This window comes from Lontra canadensis, unplaced genomic scaffold, assembly GCF_010015895.1.
Source record: "Lontra canadensis isolate GAN:19392208 unplaced genomic scaffold, GSC_riverotter_1.0 scaffold23, whole genome shotgun sequence".
In the NCBI taxonomy this organism is placed as follows: Eukaryota; Metazoa; Chordata; class Mammalia; order Carnivora; family Mustelidae; genus Lontra; species Lontra canadensis.
Genome location: NW_022631017.1, coordinates 10,754,063 through 10,774,068, shown reverse-complemented (window position 1 = coordinate 10,774,068; position 20,006 = coordinate 10,754,063). Strand labels below are relative to the sequence as shown.

The window sequence follows — 20,006 nt, the reverse complement described above, 5'->3', positions numbered from 1 at the left end:
ACATTCTTGCCTGGCTGCTCCCCCTTCCAGTGTCTGCTGAAAGCACTTTCTCAGTAAACCATATGCCTGACCTGCACCCCCTCAACCATCCCAGGCTTTACTTTTAGAGAGCTTGATCAAGATATCTCCCGGTCCCATAGACTGCCCATTCCCCTTACCCAAAGGCCTGTTACTCTTCCCTCATTGCTCCCTGAGCCTGGGTCAACCTCCTCAAGGGACGGAAGCTCTCTCTGGGGGCCTGGAAGCTCTCAAAATAGTGGCTCCTCCCTGGCCTTTCTCACAGGGACCAGGGCCAGGGGACCACAGTTACAACACCCAAAGGGAAGATGACTGACTGGGGGAAGTACGCAGCCCCTCCCTAAGTGTCTAGCCCCCAGCCCAGCAATGTCTGGGCTCTGAAAAAGAGGGCAAGGCCCCCGAGTTCATACCTGTCTGCTCACAGCTGTGGGATGAAGGAAGTGGAGGTGGGTACCAGGGGCACAAGGGGGTGAAAACAGAGTCCTTGCCCTAAAGAGGGGCACAAGGGTGAGGTAAATCCTGTACATAAAATGTGTAACTTCCTCCAGGAAGCCTCCCCTGACTGACCGGTGCCCACCCTCCTTCTGTACCCATCACTCTCCCACTGTGACAAAAGAGCATCGATCTGCCTGTCTGCCAGATCCAGGGTTCTAGCCTTTCCGTCTACCAAACCATGAGTTCTACCTTATTATTCCCAGCACAAGGCCTTGAATATAGTGGGCACTCAATGAACACTGAATAGGTGAATTTACAAGAATATCCCATGGTGACGTTGCTAAGCATCATAAAAGAGGTACAGAAGGCCCTCGGAGGTCAGAGGAGAGAGAGAGAGACCTCTGTTAGAGGTAGAATCCCAAAAGGCTCTAGGAGGAAGCAACTTTCTCACCAGGTCTCAGGGAAGCTTTGTGCTGGATGACAGGGCAGAGTCCTATATAATATATATATTACCTGGAGTAAACCATGAGTGATCTCCAGACCGTTATTTTCTCATCTCTAAAACAGAGAGAATGCTGCCAGCCCTGACAACTCATGAGGGTGGGTGTGACAGTAACAGACTGGATGAGACGTGCTTAGTAAACTCTGATGTGTCCTGTAGTTACCCCAAGTAGCGCCTTACCAGAGTGTCTCCAACCAACACGGATGGGACAGTCATGAACTATTACAGAGGTGGGTGCACAGAGCAGCCCAACTGTAGGTCAAAAAGCTTGTGGGGTAGCAACTGGGGGCAACACAGGCCATGTTGAACCATTAGAGGCTCTGCAAACAGTAACAGGTTCTGCAAACAGTAGCAGCTGCGGGCAGCCAAGAGTCTGAGCATCCACACCACCATCCTGCTGCCTGGCTGCCACAGAGGAAGGAATCCAGGCTAGCTGTCAGGAGACAAGCTCTGCAACCTTGGGCCAGTCAGACCTCATGGGCCTCAGTTTCCTCTCCTATGGCAGAGGAGCAGATTAGATGACCTCTGAGATCCTTCTCAACTCATACTTTCTATAAATTTTGTAATCGGTGTGGAGTCCATATATAAGATGCACCCTGGAATCCAGGGAATGGGTCTGAAACTGTCACCCTGTGTGACGAAAATGCATGAACATCACCATTCCGTGGAAGAGAGGGCCATCTGTGGCCAAGGTCCCCAGGAAATCTCATCAGGAAACAACCCCCCAACGCAGGATGAGCATGCCAGTTGCTGATAAGACCAGAAGGTTGCGGGGATGTCTACAAGAGGCCTGGGGTGCCTCTCCACAAGGAAGACATTGATTTAACAGGTTCCAGTGGAAGATAAGCTGTAATCTTGGACACTGTGGCTTGCCCGTAGCCAAGCAGTGTTGTAACAACAGAAGGTTCAGTGACTGATAAGGAATACTGAAAAGGAGCTGGAGAGCTGGACTTTCTCAGGGTCTGGCCAGCACAAGGTCCGGCCCGCAGACACAAGGCCTCTGGCCACCGGCCACGTTTCCTCACTGGAGAAGGGGCATCATGGATGGTAACACCACTAAGATGACCTAACTCCCTTTGATGACATTAACTCTTAAGAGGATCAAACTCTAAAATGATAGAACCATTGTGAAAGAGATTTTGGCAGTACCTCCTCGAGCTAGACAAGGGTATCCCATGACACAGCAACTCCACTCCTGGGTAGTGCCCAGTGCAAATGAGTGTTTACAACAACCAAACAATAGGTCCAAGAATATCCACAGCAGCTGTATTCATTAGAGCTAAAAATGAGAAACCACCCATAGGTCCATCAAGACTAGCATGGGTAAATACGTTCTGGTACAATCATACACTGGAATATTACAAAAATAAAATTAAAATAAATAAATAAATAAATAACATAACGCCTGATAGGCACAACAGCACTATTGATCTCACCTGGACAATCTGGGTGGAAGAACGCAGACACAAAGGAGTAAATAGTATATGACTTCATGTGTCTGAAATCCAAAACTGGAAAAACCGATTTTAAAGTAACAGTGGTTGCCCTTAGGTGGGGATGGGGGTTATTTGCTGGGAAGGGCACACCAGAAGTTTCTGGGGAGAAGGTGGGATCCCATCGGGTCTGATGGAGTTGTCTACATCTGACTTTGAGTGGTGGTTATATGAGCAGACATATATGTAAAAATGCATCAGGTTATTTGCTTAAGATTTGGCTGTTCCTAAGTACACTTCAATTTTTAAAAATTGCCAGTTGAGGTTATCTAGTTTCCTTGGTTAACACAAACCATTACAACTACCCACTCCCTTTACTCTGATTCCTATTTGATGAGCTGCTTCCCATGGTTGACTTGTTCGAGGTGTAGATTTTCCCTCTGGAGCAAGGGGTGCCCGGGACCCCTTGGCCTTGGCATTTCAATTTGCCCGTGGCCTCTTGTTAACGAGCCTCTTGTTAACAGTCTCCCCCACTCTGCTTACCCCTGGAATGGCTAGAACTGTGTTTTGGACCCCGAACCAACAGAGTCCCCACCAAGTCCCAGGCCCCCAAAGGCTCTGCCCCACTTAACCTCAGCCTCCTGCTCCACACGCCCTAGGAAGGCAATGCTAGTGGCAACAGCTTCTATTCCAAAGGCAACCAGGCCAGGACCGGTGTCAAGAGGCACCATGACATCATAATCCCTGCATTCAGTCTGTCAAACAACAAATGCTTCAAGCAGGCAGCTGCTGTATGGGTGCGGGAGAGACTATCAGGAAAAGCAAACAATGATGGAGCAGTGTTGGGGAGATGGATAGCAAACAAGGGAACAGAAATGAACAGGATGGCTTCAGAGTTCTGTAAGTGCTAGGACTACTCTCAAGCAGGGGATGCGTCGAGGAACAGCGAGCAGAGGAGAGATATCCTTTAGAGAAATGGGAAAAGAAGACAATCTGGGACTAATGCCTGCCTCTGCTACCCCCCCCCCCACTGGGTGACGTTAGGTAAGTTACTTAACCTCTCTGAGCCTAAGCCTCTCCCTTCGTAAAATGGGAATAATAATACCTTCTCCCAGGGCTGGCATGAGGGTTTAAGACAACGTCTGTAAAACATCTGGCCAAACAGTATGTGCTCTCTCAATAAATGACGGATCCTGAGATGATGAAGTAGGAGCAAGAGATTGGGGCAGGAGAGCGCCCTCTGGAAGCAGGAGGGCAAACCCTCAAAATCCCAGAGTAGAGACGCTCAAAGCAGTCATGAAGCCAGTGGGGATGTTTCACCGATATGTTAAAATTCATGTTAAGGGTGGTGCAAGGCCTCGGAGGAGCTGGGAACAGGGTGGAGGGATGAGGCCCCTTCTGAGCACCCCTCTCAGCTTCCCAGCACACTCAGCTCTTAGCAAGTTACTTCGTGACTTTAGCAAGTTACTTAAGCCTTCATTTTCTCACTTGTAAAACGGGCTTATTATGAGGGATACATAAGTAAACTCACATCAAGGGCCAAAAACAGGGCTTGGTACAGTAAGCCATCTAAACATAGTACCTAACATCATTATTCTAGAAATGATCCCACGCTCCTCTCAAGAACCCACCTCCCAGGGTGTGTGTGGGGGGGGCACTGCAAGCCCTTTCCATGAAAGGACCAGCCTTAATGTTACAGATAGTGACGAGTGATACCTTCCTGGGGTCCGCTGTATATATTTCCAAGCTCCCCTGCCTCATTCTGAGAGGGAGAAATAGTAAGTTTTATTTAGCCTCTTTTGGCAGAGAAGACAGCAGAGGTCCAGAAAATGAAAAGCCCTCTCCTCATCACTCACGGACACAGGACAGGAGCAGAGTGGGGACTTGAACCCGGGTCTTTCACCTGCTAGCTTGGAACTCCGTTCACTGTTCCAGTTCTCCACAGGCCCCCCCTACCCCTCCTGTGTCATTGGGGAGCCTGCTGCCATGCCGACTCCAAGGCTGTCAGAGTTTGTATTTGTAACAAGCTCCTTGGGAATTTTGGAGGCTGGATTTGATCACCTCTGTTTGACACCACATTGGTGGATAGAAGATAGGACAGGAGTTTAGAACCACGTATGTTTCCCTGCCTCTGGTCTAGGAGACTTTTCTGATTTCACTCTCCTGAGATCTCTCAACAAAGCCCCACGGAAAAGGAAAATGGGATCTCCCAACCTGCGTGCCATAAAGACCATCAATGAACAGTCCTCTGCCAAACCAGGATGCTGATGCTGCACCTTCTCTCTCCTTCCCAGAGTGCCTCTGCACCCAAGTGTAGATTTTTAAAGGCTCTGAAAAGTCCCTTAGTAAACATACCTATGTAACTTAGTTTAAGCCAGTGCTTTCCAAATGTATTTGGTCCTTCTTCACAGAGGATCTCCTAGCATCTTGAGAGAGAGAAGTGCTGTGGAAAACAAGTGGAGAAATGCTGACCCCAAGCTCAATATAAAACGAATGTCTGTCAAGTCAAGTACGATGGCCCTCCCCCCCAGCCCTGTGGCTGGCACGACCAAACAGCACGAGAGATGTCACGCACAGGGCAGCATAATAAGGAGGACAGCTGAGGCAGAAATAGTGGGTCCCTAGTAGAAGGCTTCTGGCCTATTGGCTCACTCCTTTTTCCTCCAGAAAGCATACACCCCAAATTATAGGTGGGGGTCAGGACAGCGAGCACCTAGCAGCCCACTGAGGAAGCCTCAAACTCTCAAGGATTCATGTTAAGACAAGTTCAACTTGCCCACTGGGCTTCGGAAGAGAATTCTCACTGGAACCCGGGGGGGGAATTTTCCTCAGAGACCCCCATCCCTCATGAGAGAATCTCCTCCCCGGCACTAGTCAAGGTGTGGGAGGTGCTGTTAACCATGCAAGGAGCTGCCAGTAAGATGTAGAGCCAAAGAAGGCAGGCAGGCAGCGAAATGAATGGAAACCCTTCATTTAAAGCTCCAGCGGCTTTCCTTCAGGTCTCCTCCCCACGCAGCACTTCAAAAGGTTAATCATCATCAGATGGGGGCTGCGGTCCTGCTTCCTGCTCCTGACTCTTTCTGGAAAGGTGTGTGGCTGCAGGCCCCAGAAACTTTCAGAGGAGGCGGGGGTGGGGGAAGAGAGGAGAAGGGAGCTGCAGACTTTCCCACCTGGCATCGGTTCACGAATAGCCCGTTACTCTGTGCACAGAGTAATGTGCAGCCTTGTGTTGAGTGTTTCATGTCTATTATCTCATGCATTGCTCATAACAAGCCTTTTGCTCCCATTTGTCAGATCAGGAAGCTGAGGCTCAGCAAGGTTAAGTACGTTGTCCAAGGACACCCTGCTGATTTAGTCTGACTCTCTGACTTTTATGCTAAGCCCTGTGCATTTCCAGCTCCCGAGGGCCTGGCACAGTGCTGGGGGCTCAGGATGCAGGACGCAGTCTCCAAGCCGCTAGTTGGGCCAGTCCCAGGCAGCATCCTTAGAAGCCATCTTTCCATGCTCCTCCCAGCTCCTGGTTTGTACATGTTTATCGATCCTTTTATGCACGTAATGCAAATGGACACTTAATAATTTAGCAGAGTTAACAGTGCTGAAATATTAACAGGCTTTTCTCTCTTAATTAGCTGCTCAGAGAATGGCGGCCAGGGTCTGGGAGGAAGCTTGTGGGGCAGGCCCCTGGCCAGCTCCGCCTGGGCACCTTTCTTCTGGGGATGATGTTAGGGCATACCTCTCCAACAAACCACAGGCCGTCAAACATGGACCTCTTGGGAAAATTAACCCTTCTGTGCTCTCCGCAGCAGGGCTTTGCTCTGCCTCCCCCTTGGCCCTGGCTGTCTGTGGCGCTAACACCTGTCCTCTGTTCACCACCTAGGATGGACCATGGGACTTCTCCAAACCTAGGGGAGGCTCCAATTCAATACTGGGAAAAAACAAGTCTGAAACAGTCTCCCTCAAACCACGCCATCTCCTCTGACCTCACCTTAATGCTGGTCATCTTGAGGGACACCTGGTCTGGCTTAGTCAGTTGAAGCATCCAACTGTTGGTTTTGGCTGAGGTCATGATCTCAGGGTCACAGGATGGAGCCCTGCGCTGGGGCTCTGCTCAGCGGGGAATCTGTTTGGGATTCTCTATCTCTCTCCCCCGCCCCTTGTGCTCTCGCTCTCTCTCATTCTCTCTCAAATAAATATATCTTTAAAAAAAAAAATGCCAGTCATCTTGAAGGGAAGCCCCATCACACTCTACCCTACACACCTCTGGACATTCTCTTAGGTCATTAGACCTCAATGCACACTGATTCCCTCTCCATCTTCCCTCTCGCTCCTGGCCTTCCAGCCTTTCAAAGGACACACACAATTGCCTGTTTATTTGCCACTGAATCTTTTATTTGTTCTGCAGTATTTCCTAAGCACATATTGTGTGACCTGTCCTGCCCTCAGCACTGGGACACAAGACAAAATAACGCAGAGCCACCCTCAGTGAAGAACCTCTGTCCTCACTTTGCTGCAGATCCCACTAGTGTTTGCTCTCTAGGCCGGAGTCCTTTTCTTGTTCATCACAATCAAACCTGTATTCAGCCAACCTCCTCTTTGGCCACAGAAATCTCCCCAACCCCAGCACGGATATTTCTGACCTCCAAGTACAAGGTACTATCCCTGAATATGAGAGCAGCCACAGAAGAAGGGTTGAGTGCTTGGGCTGCCACCCTATCACCACGACTGAACATAAAAATAGGCAGGGCCTGCTACTGTCTGCAGAGCCTGCTCCTATTTGCAGGAGCAGATACTGTTTTCAGAGCCGAGTACTGTTTGCAGAGCCTAGTACAGTTTGCAGAGCCCAACATTTTGGGCAGAGCCTGACCCTCTTGACAAGCTTTCTTTGCCAGCAGTGGTGGCCAGTCCATTGCCCAGGCCCAGGGAATGCCCAGCACCCTTGCACCCACATCTGACCTCATCAGAAGGCACACAGTGTTTGAGAGTGCCAGGTGATACTCAGACTCTTCCTTGTCTATGGATGAGTAGAAGTCTAATGGGCGCCCCACTAATGGAACTCTGGATGTTGGGACAGACCACCAGGAAAGTCCCCTACATGGGGACTCTGAGGTGCCCTGGGAGAAGCTATAATGGGCTTTCTCCCTCGGTCACAGAAGACCAGGATCAAAACTCTCAACAGTGAGGACAGCTCTTACCAGTGCAGGTGGGACACTCAGGGAAGACCGAGGAGAGGCACACGCCCTAAATCTGGCACTGCTTGACCCGAAGCTGTATGTGTAAGCCTGATAGGCAGCACAGATGGTGTGGGACGAGGTGCAGGGGATAGGACTCTATTGCTCATTTCCCTACTGTTGGGCTAGTCATTCAGCCTCCTGAAGCCTCAGTTTCCTCAATTGGCAAATGGAGAAAAAAGACATCTCGGGCAGTAGTGGAAATAACTTCTGGGTTATGAGAATTAAATGAGATAGCTCACATCAGGTACATAACACAAGGACTGATATCTCAGTAGGTACTTTGTAAATTCGAGTCCCTTTTCCATTTGATAATATAGCCCGGGACCCTGTGGGAACCTGTTCAAAGAGCCTGCAAGAAGAAAATGTAACACTGGATGCGGAGGTCTACTTTGGGGGGGAACGCCACGAGCTGTAATCTTGAGAGACCAGAACAGAAGAATAATCGCAGGAAGGAAAGGTCTTCCCAAGGGAACATACAGGATGATGGTGGGAGAGAGAGGCTATCACCATCATGGCAGAGAATGGCTTCTAGAAGGCAGGACCTGAGCCTGCCTGGCTAAGGGATATGAGGCATATGAGGCCCATGGATATGGGGTCGCTCATGTAGATTTTCCTGCTTGGGTCCCATCTACCCAGCCCCGCCAAGCTCTGCCAGTCCTGGGGATCCCATCATTGCCATTCCCTTGGCCCTGCACCCTGGCAGCAGCCCCAGACACTGATATGATCAAACCCACCCACACTAAAGCGTAACTATGGACCCAAAGCCATGGGAGGCACGGGTCTGGTGCAGACACAGCCTGGGCATGGGGTTCTCATCCAGGAAGTTGCAGCAATTGCTCTGTGGCCTGGGGCAAGTCTTTTAACTCTCTGGTCTAGAGCCTCAGTTTCCTGACTATAAAATGGGCATAAATGCGCTCCCTCTTGTGAGAGTTAAACACAGTATGAACGGAATCCACCAAGCACAAGTGCCCACTGCCTAGGAGATAGTCATGAAGTATGGTTCAAAGGGAGCAGAATAAAACCAGCTAGGTCTAGGCCCCCCACCCAGAACGTAGAGCTTGGGCCAGTCCTAGGCCGGGGAATGGAAAGCATCATGGCTTTGCTGGAGCAAAGAGCCCCCAAAGCCCCACCTGACCCCCAAACCCAGTGGCTTCCACCAAGCCCCATACCGAAGAGACCCAACCTGGAAGCAGAGGCCACTAGCGGGGGCCTGGCCCCAGCTGGCTGTGGGCGCTGAGGAGAGACGACAGGACTAAGGACACTGAACTGGGATTCAGGTGGGGCTTTGGGGGCTCTTTGTGGGTCCCTCTGTGGGGACTCTGGGCCCAGAGACAGAATGGGACAGTGGCAGGTGGGCAGGAATCCTTTCTAACCAAACCTGTAAGAACTGGTTGGAGGCCTCACTCCAGCACTTAACGTGACCAAACTCCCATTCTGCCCTATAAAAGAGAGGCCAACGCTATGACGCTCATAGTGCCTCACTGAGAGGACATATCAGAAAGCTCCACGTAAAACTGTAAAGTTCTGCCCAGATCAGATGCTTATTAGGTGCCAAGAGACCCAAACGTGGTTTCAGGAGGCAAACTAGAATTTAAGAAACAAGCCATAACACACCTATTAAACCCAGGGAAATAAATTCAGAGGATAAAATCCACTGTGGCTGGGCTGTGTGCAAAGCCAGCTCCAACTTTTTGTAACACGACCCGGCAGGGCGAAATGAGACCATAAAACTGTTCCTATCCTATGACCTATTAGGCAATCTCACTTTGGGGAATAGGCCCCAAGGAAATAATTTAAAAGGAAAAAGGAATCCACATAAGGATATTCACAGCTGAGCTATTTAGAAGCCGGAGAAACTGGCGTCTGCCCAGACTGTCCGCATCAGAGAAATGGTGACCAAACCCCAGGGGGTCGACACAGGGGGTACCCTGCAGCCATTAAAGTGACAGGGCTGAGGGCTCAGTCAATACCCCGAGACGTGTGCGGGAGATAAAGTTGGCCGACAGCGCAGAACTGACGACTGTTTACCGCTATGTAAAAATGTATTGACAGGTATGAGCAGGGAATTTAGAATGAACAGTTAATGTTTGATGCTCATTGGGTTCCTTTTTTTTTTTTTTTCTTATGAGGTTGTTTAAGTGGGTAATAATAACAACCCTGAAAGCAAAATCAATCCTGTGGCTTGAGAGCAGGTGGGGCGTTAGACACCCCTGGACTGAAGAATGGGGAGGGGAGGACAGAGTTTCTAGAGAGCCCCCAAGGGCCCCACCCCCAAGGCATGTGTGGGTTTTGGGGCCTCATCCCACCCAGCTGTGGGGTGGAATTAGAGGTACCACAACCTGACTGCATGAAACGTCTCGAAGCTACCTTCCCACAGTTCCCCCAGACCGGCTTTCACCCCCACTCAGCTCAGGAGGCAGCAGGAGGATTAGCTCTGAGGTTTAAAAAAATCAGGGAGCTGAGGTGTAAGGGCCTGATTCGCTCTCCGCCGATCTCCGCATCCAGTGACCTCAGGAGGACAGCAGTCACCACACCACCCACCCCTGCAGCACCCCACGGTCCAAGAGCCATTCCTCACCCCCACCTTCATTAGTGAAGACACACTATCCCCTGCCATCAGCCGGAAACAGCCCTCCCTGGCTTCTCTCCTTCTCCCACACCCCACACCCAAGCCACCAGCAAGCCTTCTCAGCTGCCTTCAGAACTGATCCCCAATCCGACCCCTGTGATACAACCCCAGTTTTAGCCATCACCATCTTCTGCCTGGATTTCTACAGCAGCCTCCTGAGAGGACCACCCTGCTTCCTCCCTTGCCCAGTACAGTCTTTTCTCCACCAGAAACCAGATAAATCCCTTTACAACACTTAATCAGGCCCTGTCCTTCCTCTGCTCAAAACCCTACGGTGTCTCCCATCTCAGGTAGAACCAAAGCCAACACTTTTTCAATAGGCTGTCATACCCCCTGTCATTTGCTCCCATCCCCACCTTATGTTCTGTTCTACTGTCCCCAGCACTGTGGTCACACTGCTCTCTCTGTTGTTCTTCAAGCAGACCAAGCCCACTCCTACCTCAGGACCTTTGCACTTGCAGCCCCTGCTGCCACATTATTCTGCCCCAGATTTCCAGAACTCACTCCCTCACTTCCTTCAGCTGTGTTTTGAGGGAGGCCTTCCTGGACCACCCATTTCAGACAGCACACCTGCCCTACTTCCACCACTTTCAATCCCTTTCCCTGCTTTGTGGGTTCTTCATAACACTCATCAACACCCTGCATATTAAACAGTCACTTATTCATTCTTTTTCTGTGTCCCTTTCAAAAGGCAAATACCTCCGGGAGGGAAAGCATGTTAAATCCCTGAAAAAGATGGTCAGTCTTTTCTTTCCAAGAGTCAGTACAGGAAGCATCAAGTCGGGGAACATCTTTTCTTTAGCACTGGGTACATTTATAAATCAAGAAATGCAATACCTGCCCTCCTGTTAAGTATCCTCATTATTTTTTTTTTCTCTATCACTGACGGGTTTCACTCCTTTTTTGGCTAAAACTTTAGAAATCACATAAGCAGCATGCACTGTAGGACCTGATTATAAGCTGAGCTTCCCCCGAACAACTTGTAAATGATTTGGAACCCAGTAGGTCAGGGAGAAAGGTGAAGGACTTGGGGAGGAAGGAAGCCAATAGGACCAGAGTTCAATCACAGAGACAGAAAAGTCATTGCCCTTAGGAAGCTCCTGGGGGCTGAGGAGGTGTGGGTGGGGGGCTGCCTCTTAGGACGAAAATGAGGTCTCGGAGAGGCAGTGGTGCAGCAAAGGCCTGGGTGCAAAACACACCTGTCTCCCAACCAGCTCACAGGGAATGTTCTGGCTATAAATTTCCCCAGGAGGAGGATGGCAGGAGGTCTAGAATTCTGCCATCCTTTCTCCTGGGCCAGGGTCTTGGTCTTGCTCCCTCTTTCCCCTAATAATGTGTCACATGCCGGTACCTAGAGCCCCACATGCTGCTTCCTTGGTGGCGGCAGCCTCTGTGACTCACTAGCTCCCCCAGCCAGGCCCAGGCCCAGGTATCACTCACTTAGCTGGGCTGCCTCTGAACACTGACTCCGTGTGCCAGGCCCCGTGCTAAGAATGGCTTTCCATGCACTCCCACTGCCTCTTCACCACAGCCCCCTCAGGAAGACGCTGAGACCTCCATCTTGTGCCCGGGGGAAGCTAGTGCGTCTAGTGCGGGAGGCACAGAGCCTAACCTGCCCGAAATCACACAGCCAGGGAGTGGCTGAGGCAGAACCTGAACCCAGATCTGTGTCAGAAGCCTCTGCTCCTTCATGCCATATACTCCCACCTTAGAGAGATGATTATTCATCCACTTTGATATATTTAGTTGCTGGTTTCTGAAATTAGACCTTGGTGGCATCATGGAGCCCAGCAAATCAGGTGCGACAGCTGACCTCAGAGCTGCTAGTCACTGACACCTGGGTGTGAAGAGCGTCTCTGGTTACTCCCCTCCCTGCGGGCACCAGTGCAAAAAAGAAGGAAACAGGGGAGGGGGCTGGGTAGCTGTAGGACCATCGGCTGACCCTTCCCAGAATCCTCCTCTCCCGTTGCCATGGCGTCACCTCTTCAGAGGCCTGCACCCTGGATGTGAGGGTGAGGTGGGGCCAAAGGGAGCTACCTGGGAAAAAGGGAGCTAGCCTGTTCACGGGGTCCCTCTGGAAAGATGCAGAGGCTTCAGTCCTGAGACCCTCTGTCACCAGGGCCACCCTCAGGTGGAAGGGAGAAGTGATTCTCAGGAGGAAGTGAGAAAGAGCAGAGGGGCGTGAGGGAGGTGGCAGAAGGATCTGGAAGTGTGGGGAAACCGAGGAACCCAAGGAAGCCTGGACCCTGCAAGGACTGGGTACTTTATAGCACTAGCCCAGTGCCCAGCAAATAGTAAGTCCTTAATGAAGGTCAGTCAGAGCTGTCATTATTCTAAGTGCTCAGAGAGTTCGGAGCACGGTGGATGGGAGAATGGTGAGCCCCCCGTTTGCTCAGACCAGGAACAGAGCCTGAACACGGTACCAGGAAGATGCACTTGGGGCTCCTGGGATGGGGGGGGGGCTCACCAACCCAGCACAGCAGCTTTTCCAAAGTGTCAGCTCCCCTCTGAGCCTGAGCAGCTCTGCTTCTGCAAGGCCGGCTGGGGAGGGCTTCAGGGGAAGAATAGACCCTCCTGCCACTCAGCCCAGCTGGGGCCACTGTCCGTGGGCCCAGCCCAGCCCAGCCCCCATCCTGGCATGGGCGCAGTGGGTGAGCGCACGCCTGGCACAGGCCCCAGTGCCCGGGAGAGAGGCTCCGAGCAGGCGGCTTTGTATTTTGTGAAAACCAAATCCACAACTGAGCTCTCCAGCCAAGCTGGGCCTGCTGGGAAGGCTGGCGGGCCTCTCTTCCCGTCCCCCTGCTGGGGCCCACCCTCCCCTCCTCAGCCCCCACCCCAGGAACCATGGGGAGCGCCAGCTGCCACCCCGGCTGGCATGGGGGGCCGAGGGAGATGGGCCTGGGCCCAGCTCTGGTGAGCCAGGGTTCATCCCCCCCACCCTGACCCCCTTCCTGCCTAGAATAAATTGGAATACAAATCAGAGGGAAACGCTTTCCTCTGTTTGAACAAATTGCTATGGATTCCTCCCTGTCTCAGGTCAGGGCTCGCAATGGGGGATATTTTCACTCGCCGACTGCTAATAGACTCAGGAGAAGCTGCTGGATCGATGGAGGCCGGGGAAAATTAGCCAGGAGCTCCAGGCCAGCCTCAGCCTGCCCCTGGCCCCCCACTTTAGGTCTCCTAGAAGTGGGGGCTGGGGGGTGCAGCCATAACCCAGGCTGGACATAAGCACTGGGCTGACAGCCCAGGGTGCCGGATACCCATTTCTGTCCCCCGCCTGGGAACCATAGGGCTGCCCGGAGCGGCAGGGGGATAAAGGTGGACCCAGAGAAGGTCCCACAAAGAGGTCTGCAGTCTCCCCACAGGTAACACACTTGGCCCCCTGTGCAGAGGGGGACAGGTTCTTGGATACATAACCATGCATTCACACACCTTCAGCATGGGTACACCCTTGTATATTTACGGGTATGCAAAAAAATACAAATGGGGTACACATGCACAGGATAGAGAGAATGGGGGTGTGTGTTCCAGCTCCTATCGAGGTACCCAGTGGGAGCAGCTTATCACATTGTCAATGGTCCTACACACACACACACACACACACACTCTGATCATCAGAACTCCCACCCCATCACCTCCTTTTGCCTCTCAGTCTGGCTCTCTAGAGCCACTCCTGACACCTGCCCCAGCTCCCCCGGAAGGAGGGGGAGGAGACTGGGAGGGAGGCAACCCACTCAGGCCCTGGACAGCCTCACAGCCCCTGCTCCTTCAGCCCCTGAGAAAGTAAGGAAGTGAGTCAGACAGGAGTGTGGAGGCTTTGGGCACACTCAGGACAGAACCCTCCTGGCACTGCCTGAGGCCACTGTGACAGCAGGCAGTGCCAGGGGGCCATGTCCCTCTGGGGGAACTAGGGGAGGCAAGAGGGGAGGGGAGAGCCCACTGCAGCCTCTGAATGCCCCAGAAGGAGGTGGGATGGCTTGATCATGAGAAAGCCACTCATGTCTCGGGCTGGCTGCCCTAGCCCACATGAAGCCACGCACATACACACACACACACGTGCAAACACTCCCCTCAGTAAATCAGAGCTCGGATCTCGCTTGGGAGAGACGTAGGAAAGAAGGATGTATTCACTGGCAAACAAGAGTAATGCTAGTAGCTTGGTGTGTCCCTGCCTCTGGCCACTGGTTTCTGCCTCTGAAAACTGACCAGTTAGGGACAGCTGACCTCTTAGCTCATTATCTCTGACCTTCCATGATTCTAAGCAGGGCTCCCTATTTGCCATGTGGCCTGAGGACTTCTCTTGCCCCTTCTCGGCCTCAGGTTTCTCTCCCAACAAATGATTAGACCTGCCCTAAGACGCCTGCTGGCTCTGACTCTAAGAGTCGGTAATTCTATATCATCTCTTTGTCTCGCTCTCTGCTGTATCTTCAGCACCTAGAACAGTGTCTGGCACACAGAAGGCACTCAATAAATATTTGATGGATTAATTCATCTCAGGTGGGTAACAAACCGACACAAAAATTCACAACAGACTAAGGTGCTTTGATGTGGATCCATACGGCCCAGGGACATTCAAGGGTACAGGCCAGCCTGGTCATTGCCCATGGGAGGAGGTTTGGTTCCTGGAGAAGGAAGTGAACAGAATGCCATCGACCCTATTACAACCACGTGGCATTCTGCCTGCAGAGAGCCAGTCTCGGAGGTTGTCCCCACCTCTTTCTTAGCTTTGAATTCAGCAGGTGGGGAGCTAAAGATCAGGTCTCTCACAGCAATGCCTGAAAGACCCATAGACTCCAAGTCTGTCCTCAGTGATCCCCCAACCCTGACCTTCCCAAGGCTGAGGCCCCCCTCCATCCTTCAGGGAGAGCCTGGGTTCTATCGGGAAGGACTTGGGGAAGTTGATGTGCTGGGGTTCCGGTCACAGAATCCAAGGAAGTAAATGAGCAGTTCACAGATCTGATGGCCACAGGGAGACTTTGCAGCCTGGAGTCAGGGCTTATACAGAAGACAAGACCTTAGAACAAAGAGCTCAGCCAAACAGGATGGGTCTGGAAAAGCAAGGTGGATGGCTCAGGCAGGATGTAGCACAGGCTGTCTGTGGTGCCTGCCACCCCCGTGCCACCCCCCACCCCCAACCACTTGATTGCACACTGGCCAGAAGCTGCTTCTCTCTGCCTGAGGCTGTCTCCGGCCACTAGAGCTTATACTGCATGTGGACTGGACTGTAAGTACCAGGAAATTTATACCCCCAGAATAGCCCTCAGCTGACAACAAGAGCTGGTGTGTATATGCCCCAGCTCCCTCACCACGGTGGAAGGACTCCAGGGTGTTTACGGTGCCCCAGGTGTCCACAATGGGACATGGTGGTGACTGGCTTGACCACGCACCTTTTCAGGGTTCCCTTTGCTTCCCTGTCTTACATCTCCATTTCCCTATCAGAGTTTTCCAGGCTCACCTGTCAAATAAACGGCCTCACTGGGCTTCTCATCCCGAGGCCTGCTTCTGGGGAACCCAAACGAAGACTGCGAGTCCAAGCCCGTTCTGATCATCATGATGTCCACTATTAGATCTCTCACATGGCCATGATCCAGAGCCCTCATATTGCTTAACAATCACACCCACAAACATCACATAACTGACCACGGCCCCCAGCCACAACCCGTTACTTCCTTGGAAACTTCCTTGCCTGAGTAACCAACACTTTGAGATCCAACTCATCTCATCAACCGACCTAGGCCACTGGCAAAAGGCCTGAGTGCTGCCAGGTATTCCCAGAGTGACCTTCTGGTAACAGTGTCCGTGTTTCTGCTTGTTAATAACTCTAAGGTGGGCCTTAGACAAGATGACAGAGATGTTGGACCTGGTGGGGCCTGGCAGCAACTTCCAGTTCACACTGCCAAGCCAGCTGCCTCTTCTACCCACAAGGGGGGCCCTCCTTGAGATTTCCATTAAGGGCTTCCAACATCTAAGCCGGAGTCCTGAGCCCAGACCAAGCCCTAGATCCTATAGTTCAGATACAAAAAGGCCTGGGAATAGAAATAGTGTTCAGAGAGGAGTGCAGGGAGCTGGGGGCGGGCGGGGGGGGGGCGGATTATAAAGGTGTGGCTATAGAAGAGCTTATAAATGCCATGTGGACATGTCCTGGCTTCTCCTGAACCTAGAAAGGTGATACTGGAGAATGAGCAAGATCTAGCTATGGAGGGGCACCTAGGTGCCTCAGTGGGTTAAAGCCTCTGCCTTTGGCTCAGGTCATGATCTCAGGGTCCTGGGATCAAGCCCCACATCGGGCTCTCTGCTCAGCGGGGAGCCTGCTTCCTTCTCTCTCTACCTGTCTCTCTGCCTACTCATGATCTCTGTCAAATAAATAAAATCTTTTATTAAAAAAAAAAAAAAGATCTAGCTATAGAGTCCCTTGGCATGGCTTTTAACTTCAGCCTTGGCACCTAATTGCTGTGTGACCTCAACAAGCCCCTTACCCTCACTGGTCTCAGTTTCTTCCTGCACTGAATCTCAAAGATATCCTTCTGGGTCACTAAAGGCCACTGGCTGGAAGTGGAGCTCACACCTTGCTGTGTCCCCATCTCATGGCCTTCCCACTGTCTACCCTATGGCCTTATTCCAGAAAGGACAGGGAAGTCAGGCCTTGCCACCTCCAGTGTGCCTTGTGAGCCTGTGTATTTTACTGCGAGTTAAACGGACTTCCCCAAGGTCTCCCCACATTTCACTGAAGCCCTAGAACCAGACACAGGTACATGAGGCCACCGGAATCCAGCTCCCTACCTCTACCCTCCTGATGTCTTAAGAATCACATATGGGAAAAATCTCAGGGCCAAACAGATGTTCAAGTTCAGCTCAGAGGCCTCAGCTCTTGAATCTTTCTGTTAGAGATTATGTTATGGCAAGTTGAAACAAGGTCAGACAATGAGAAGTTCCAGAAACAAGGACCAGAAAGACACTGAGCAAACAGCAGTGCAGTAGACTGGTCTCTGGTAGGTGTGGGTCTGACAGGAAGATGAGCTAGATTGTCATTTCTATAGTACAGTCCCCAGCATCCAGTATGGACCCCCAGTTTCTGTTCTAAAAATCAGAAAGATCCTCAGAGCTCTTCCGTGGCTACAACTCAAAGAAGCCACTTGCTAGTGGAAAGGGGTACCAAGCAGCAGAAATGAACAACCTCGGGCAAGCCTGAGTAGTGGCGGGAGGGGGAGGGAACAAATGCAGATGGGAAGCAGGACCCCTCATGAATGTCTGTCTCTTTCCTGTGCCTCTTGGTCTTCTCGGAGGATCCTTCTGGGCAACCTCAGAGCAGCCAGAGCCGCCCACCCCACCTGAGCCAGGCTGGCAGGGAGGGGTGAGAGCAGCGTTCACATCCGTCTAAATCCTTTCTCATTTCAAGAAATGCCAACTGGCCCTGAGGTGGGGATTTGTGGTAAAGACTATTCATTACCTACCCAATATCCATTCTCCCCTTCTAACCAAACCTCATGTTTTCTTGGGTGAGAATGTGCCCTTCTAAAAGACTACATTTCTCAGCCTCCCTTGCAGCTGAGACTAACCAATGAGATGTATGCAGAAGTCATTGGGAGGGGGCTCCTGGAAAAGTTATTTAACAGAAGCTGACTCACCAGGTAGGTCCACCCTTTTAAATATTTTCCCTTCCTCCTGCCTGGAATGTGTCGTGATGGCTAAGCCCCAGCAGTCCTTTGGCAACAATGAGGCAAAAACACTCTATGGCTGGAGTCCTTTAAAAATATATTTATATGCTGATGCCTGGTTCTCACTCCCAGACATTCTGATTTAATTGGTATGAGGTATGACATAGGCATTGGGATTTTTAAACACTCACTGGATAATTTTAACATGTGGCAGAGTTTGGGAAGTACCACTCTTAAGAAGGAGAGCAGAGGAATAAGATGGAAGGAGTCTGGATCTCTAGTGGCCAAGGAGTCACCATAGCAGTCATGGAGAGCCTACCTCTTGACTTAAGAAGGTCAGCTTTATTTTGTTGGAGGCTCTGTAGTCGGGTCTTGTTCCTGGCAACAGAATGTGATGTTTATCTGATATAGGACCGAAGGTCCTCACGCTGTTCCCATCAGCCAACCCATCTTCCACAACACAGGTTAGGGAACAAAAAAATGACCAGATACTGCCCTCAGGAACCCCACATGTGGGAAAGCAGGCTGACACTAGGGTTGGCACGAAGCAGGCTTGAGTTCAAATCTTTACTCCACTACCTACTAACTGTACAGCCTTGGACAAGTCACTCAGGTTTCTGCACCTACAAAATGAGGGCTTTGGAAAAGACTACATTCTCCCATCTCCCTGTGAGCTCCTTGGAGGCAGGTGACCTTCTCCTCTGCAACCTCAGCACCCACCACCCATCCAGACACCTAGCAGATACTCTAATATTAAATATTTGTTTGGTTTACACTGAATGGCTGTGATGTGGTCCAGCTTTAAAATTTTCATTTTCTCTAAACCAAAAAGAGAAGAGGATAAACAACAGGGCAACATTTCAAAATGGTAACAGAATTTACCTACTGAAAATCAATGAAAACAGTTTCTGGGGCAGTGTCTTTCTGACTCTAGAGGCTCAGGACTGGAAATCCCCCGGTTTTAAGCAGGGAGAGGGGCCAGTCTCCCAAGCCCACGACCTGGACTTGCCAGTTAGAACTATTAAACTAGAAAGCCTCACTGCTCATCATTTAAAAAATAACAAGCATGGGTGGTTGTTGTTGTTTTTGTTGTTGTTTTTAAAGACCCCAGGGTCCAGATGAGCTTGGCTAAAACAAAGCTTGGGCGGCGACCTGAAAAACCCAGAAATGCCCTCAGAAAGCCCAAGGGAAGAAGACATCTGTTTGGGCCTGACACATTCGGATGCCTGGTCTACACCAGCTGTGCCCAAGAATCAAACGGAGAGCTCTTTACAACTGCAGCTGCCTTGATGCCACCTGCAGAGTCTCTGATTCTGGGGGTGGAGCCATGCATCTGTCCTTGGAAAAGCTCTCCAGGTGGTACTGACATGCCCCTGGGGTTGAGAACCACCTCTCTACACAACTTCCAACCCTCCAGATAATCAACGTCTATTTCAGCTGACTTTCTGGAACCAACAAGAGCCTGGGGTGGAATTTGCAAAGCTGGCCAAGCAGCATCCTCCTGCTTGCCCAAGTCACTGCCCACCAATGGGGCTCACCTGCCCCTGCAGCCCCAGCTTCCCGAAGGCAGAAGGCCAGGTCTGGAGAGCAGACACTGCTGTGCAGGCCCTCCCTAGCCTGCCACGTTTCTCAAAAGCGCAGCCTGCACCTCCCGTTTCCACACGCCACCCACTCCTGGGGCTCCCCTACCATCTGCCTGCCACCCCCTCTGCTCCCGGGAAACAGAGTCCCCAGAGTTCGCCTGAGAGCTTACAGAAGGTTATTATGTTGGGCTACTCTGTAATCCCAAGAGGCAGGCAGGCCCGAACCAGCCTTCCAGAGAGGGAAACTGGAGGCTCAGAGGTGAAGATCCTGGGCCAGAGTCCCACCCAGGCAACATGTTACCTACTTGGCCCTCCAACCCAAGCCATTTGAGTCCTGGGTGCCTTTGGTATTCAAAGAGCAACGTGGACCAGTGGCATGGGCAGCACGCGGGAGCTGGTTAGACACGTGGGAGCTGGTTAGACACGCAGACTCTCCGCCTAGCCCCGGATCCACTGAGTCAGCATCTGTGTTTTCATAAAGTCCCCAGAGGAGTCCTGCTGGATCTCAGGGAGCCCTGCT

General features: G+C 51.5%; 1 protein-coding gene across 3 annotated transcripts in view; it reads right to left on the bottom strand.

Annotated features, from left to right (window-relative positions):
* Positions 1 to 20,006, bottom strand: part of MDGA1 (MAM domain containing glycosylphosphatidylinositol anchor 1) — a 53,082-nt gene that overhangs the window by 25,157 nt on the left and 7,919 nt on the right. The window lies entirely within an intron of this gene.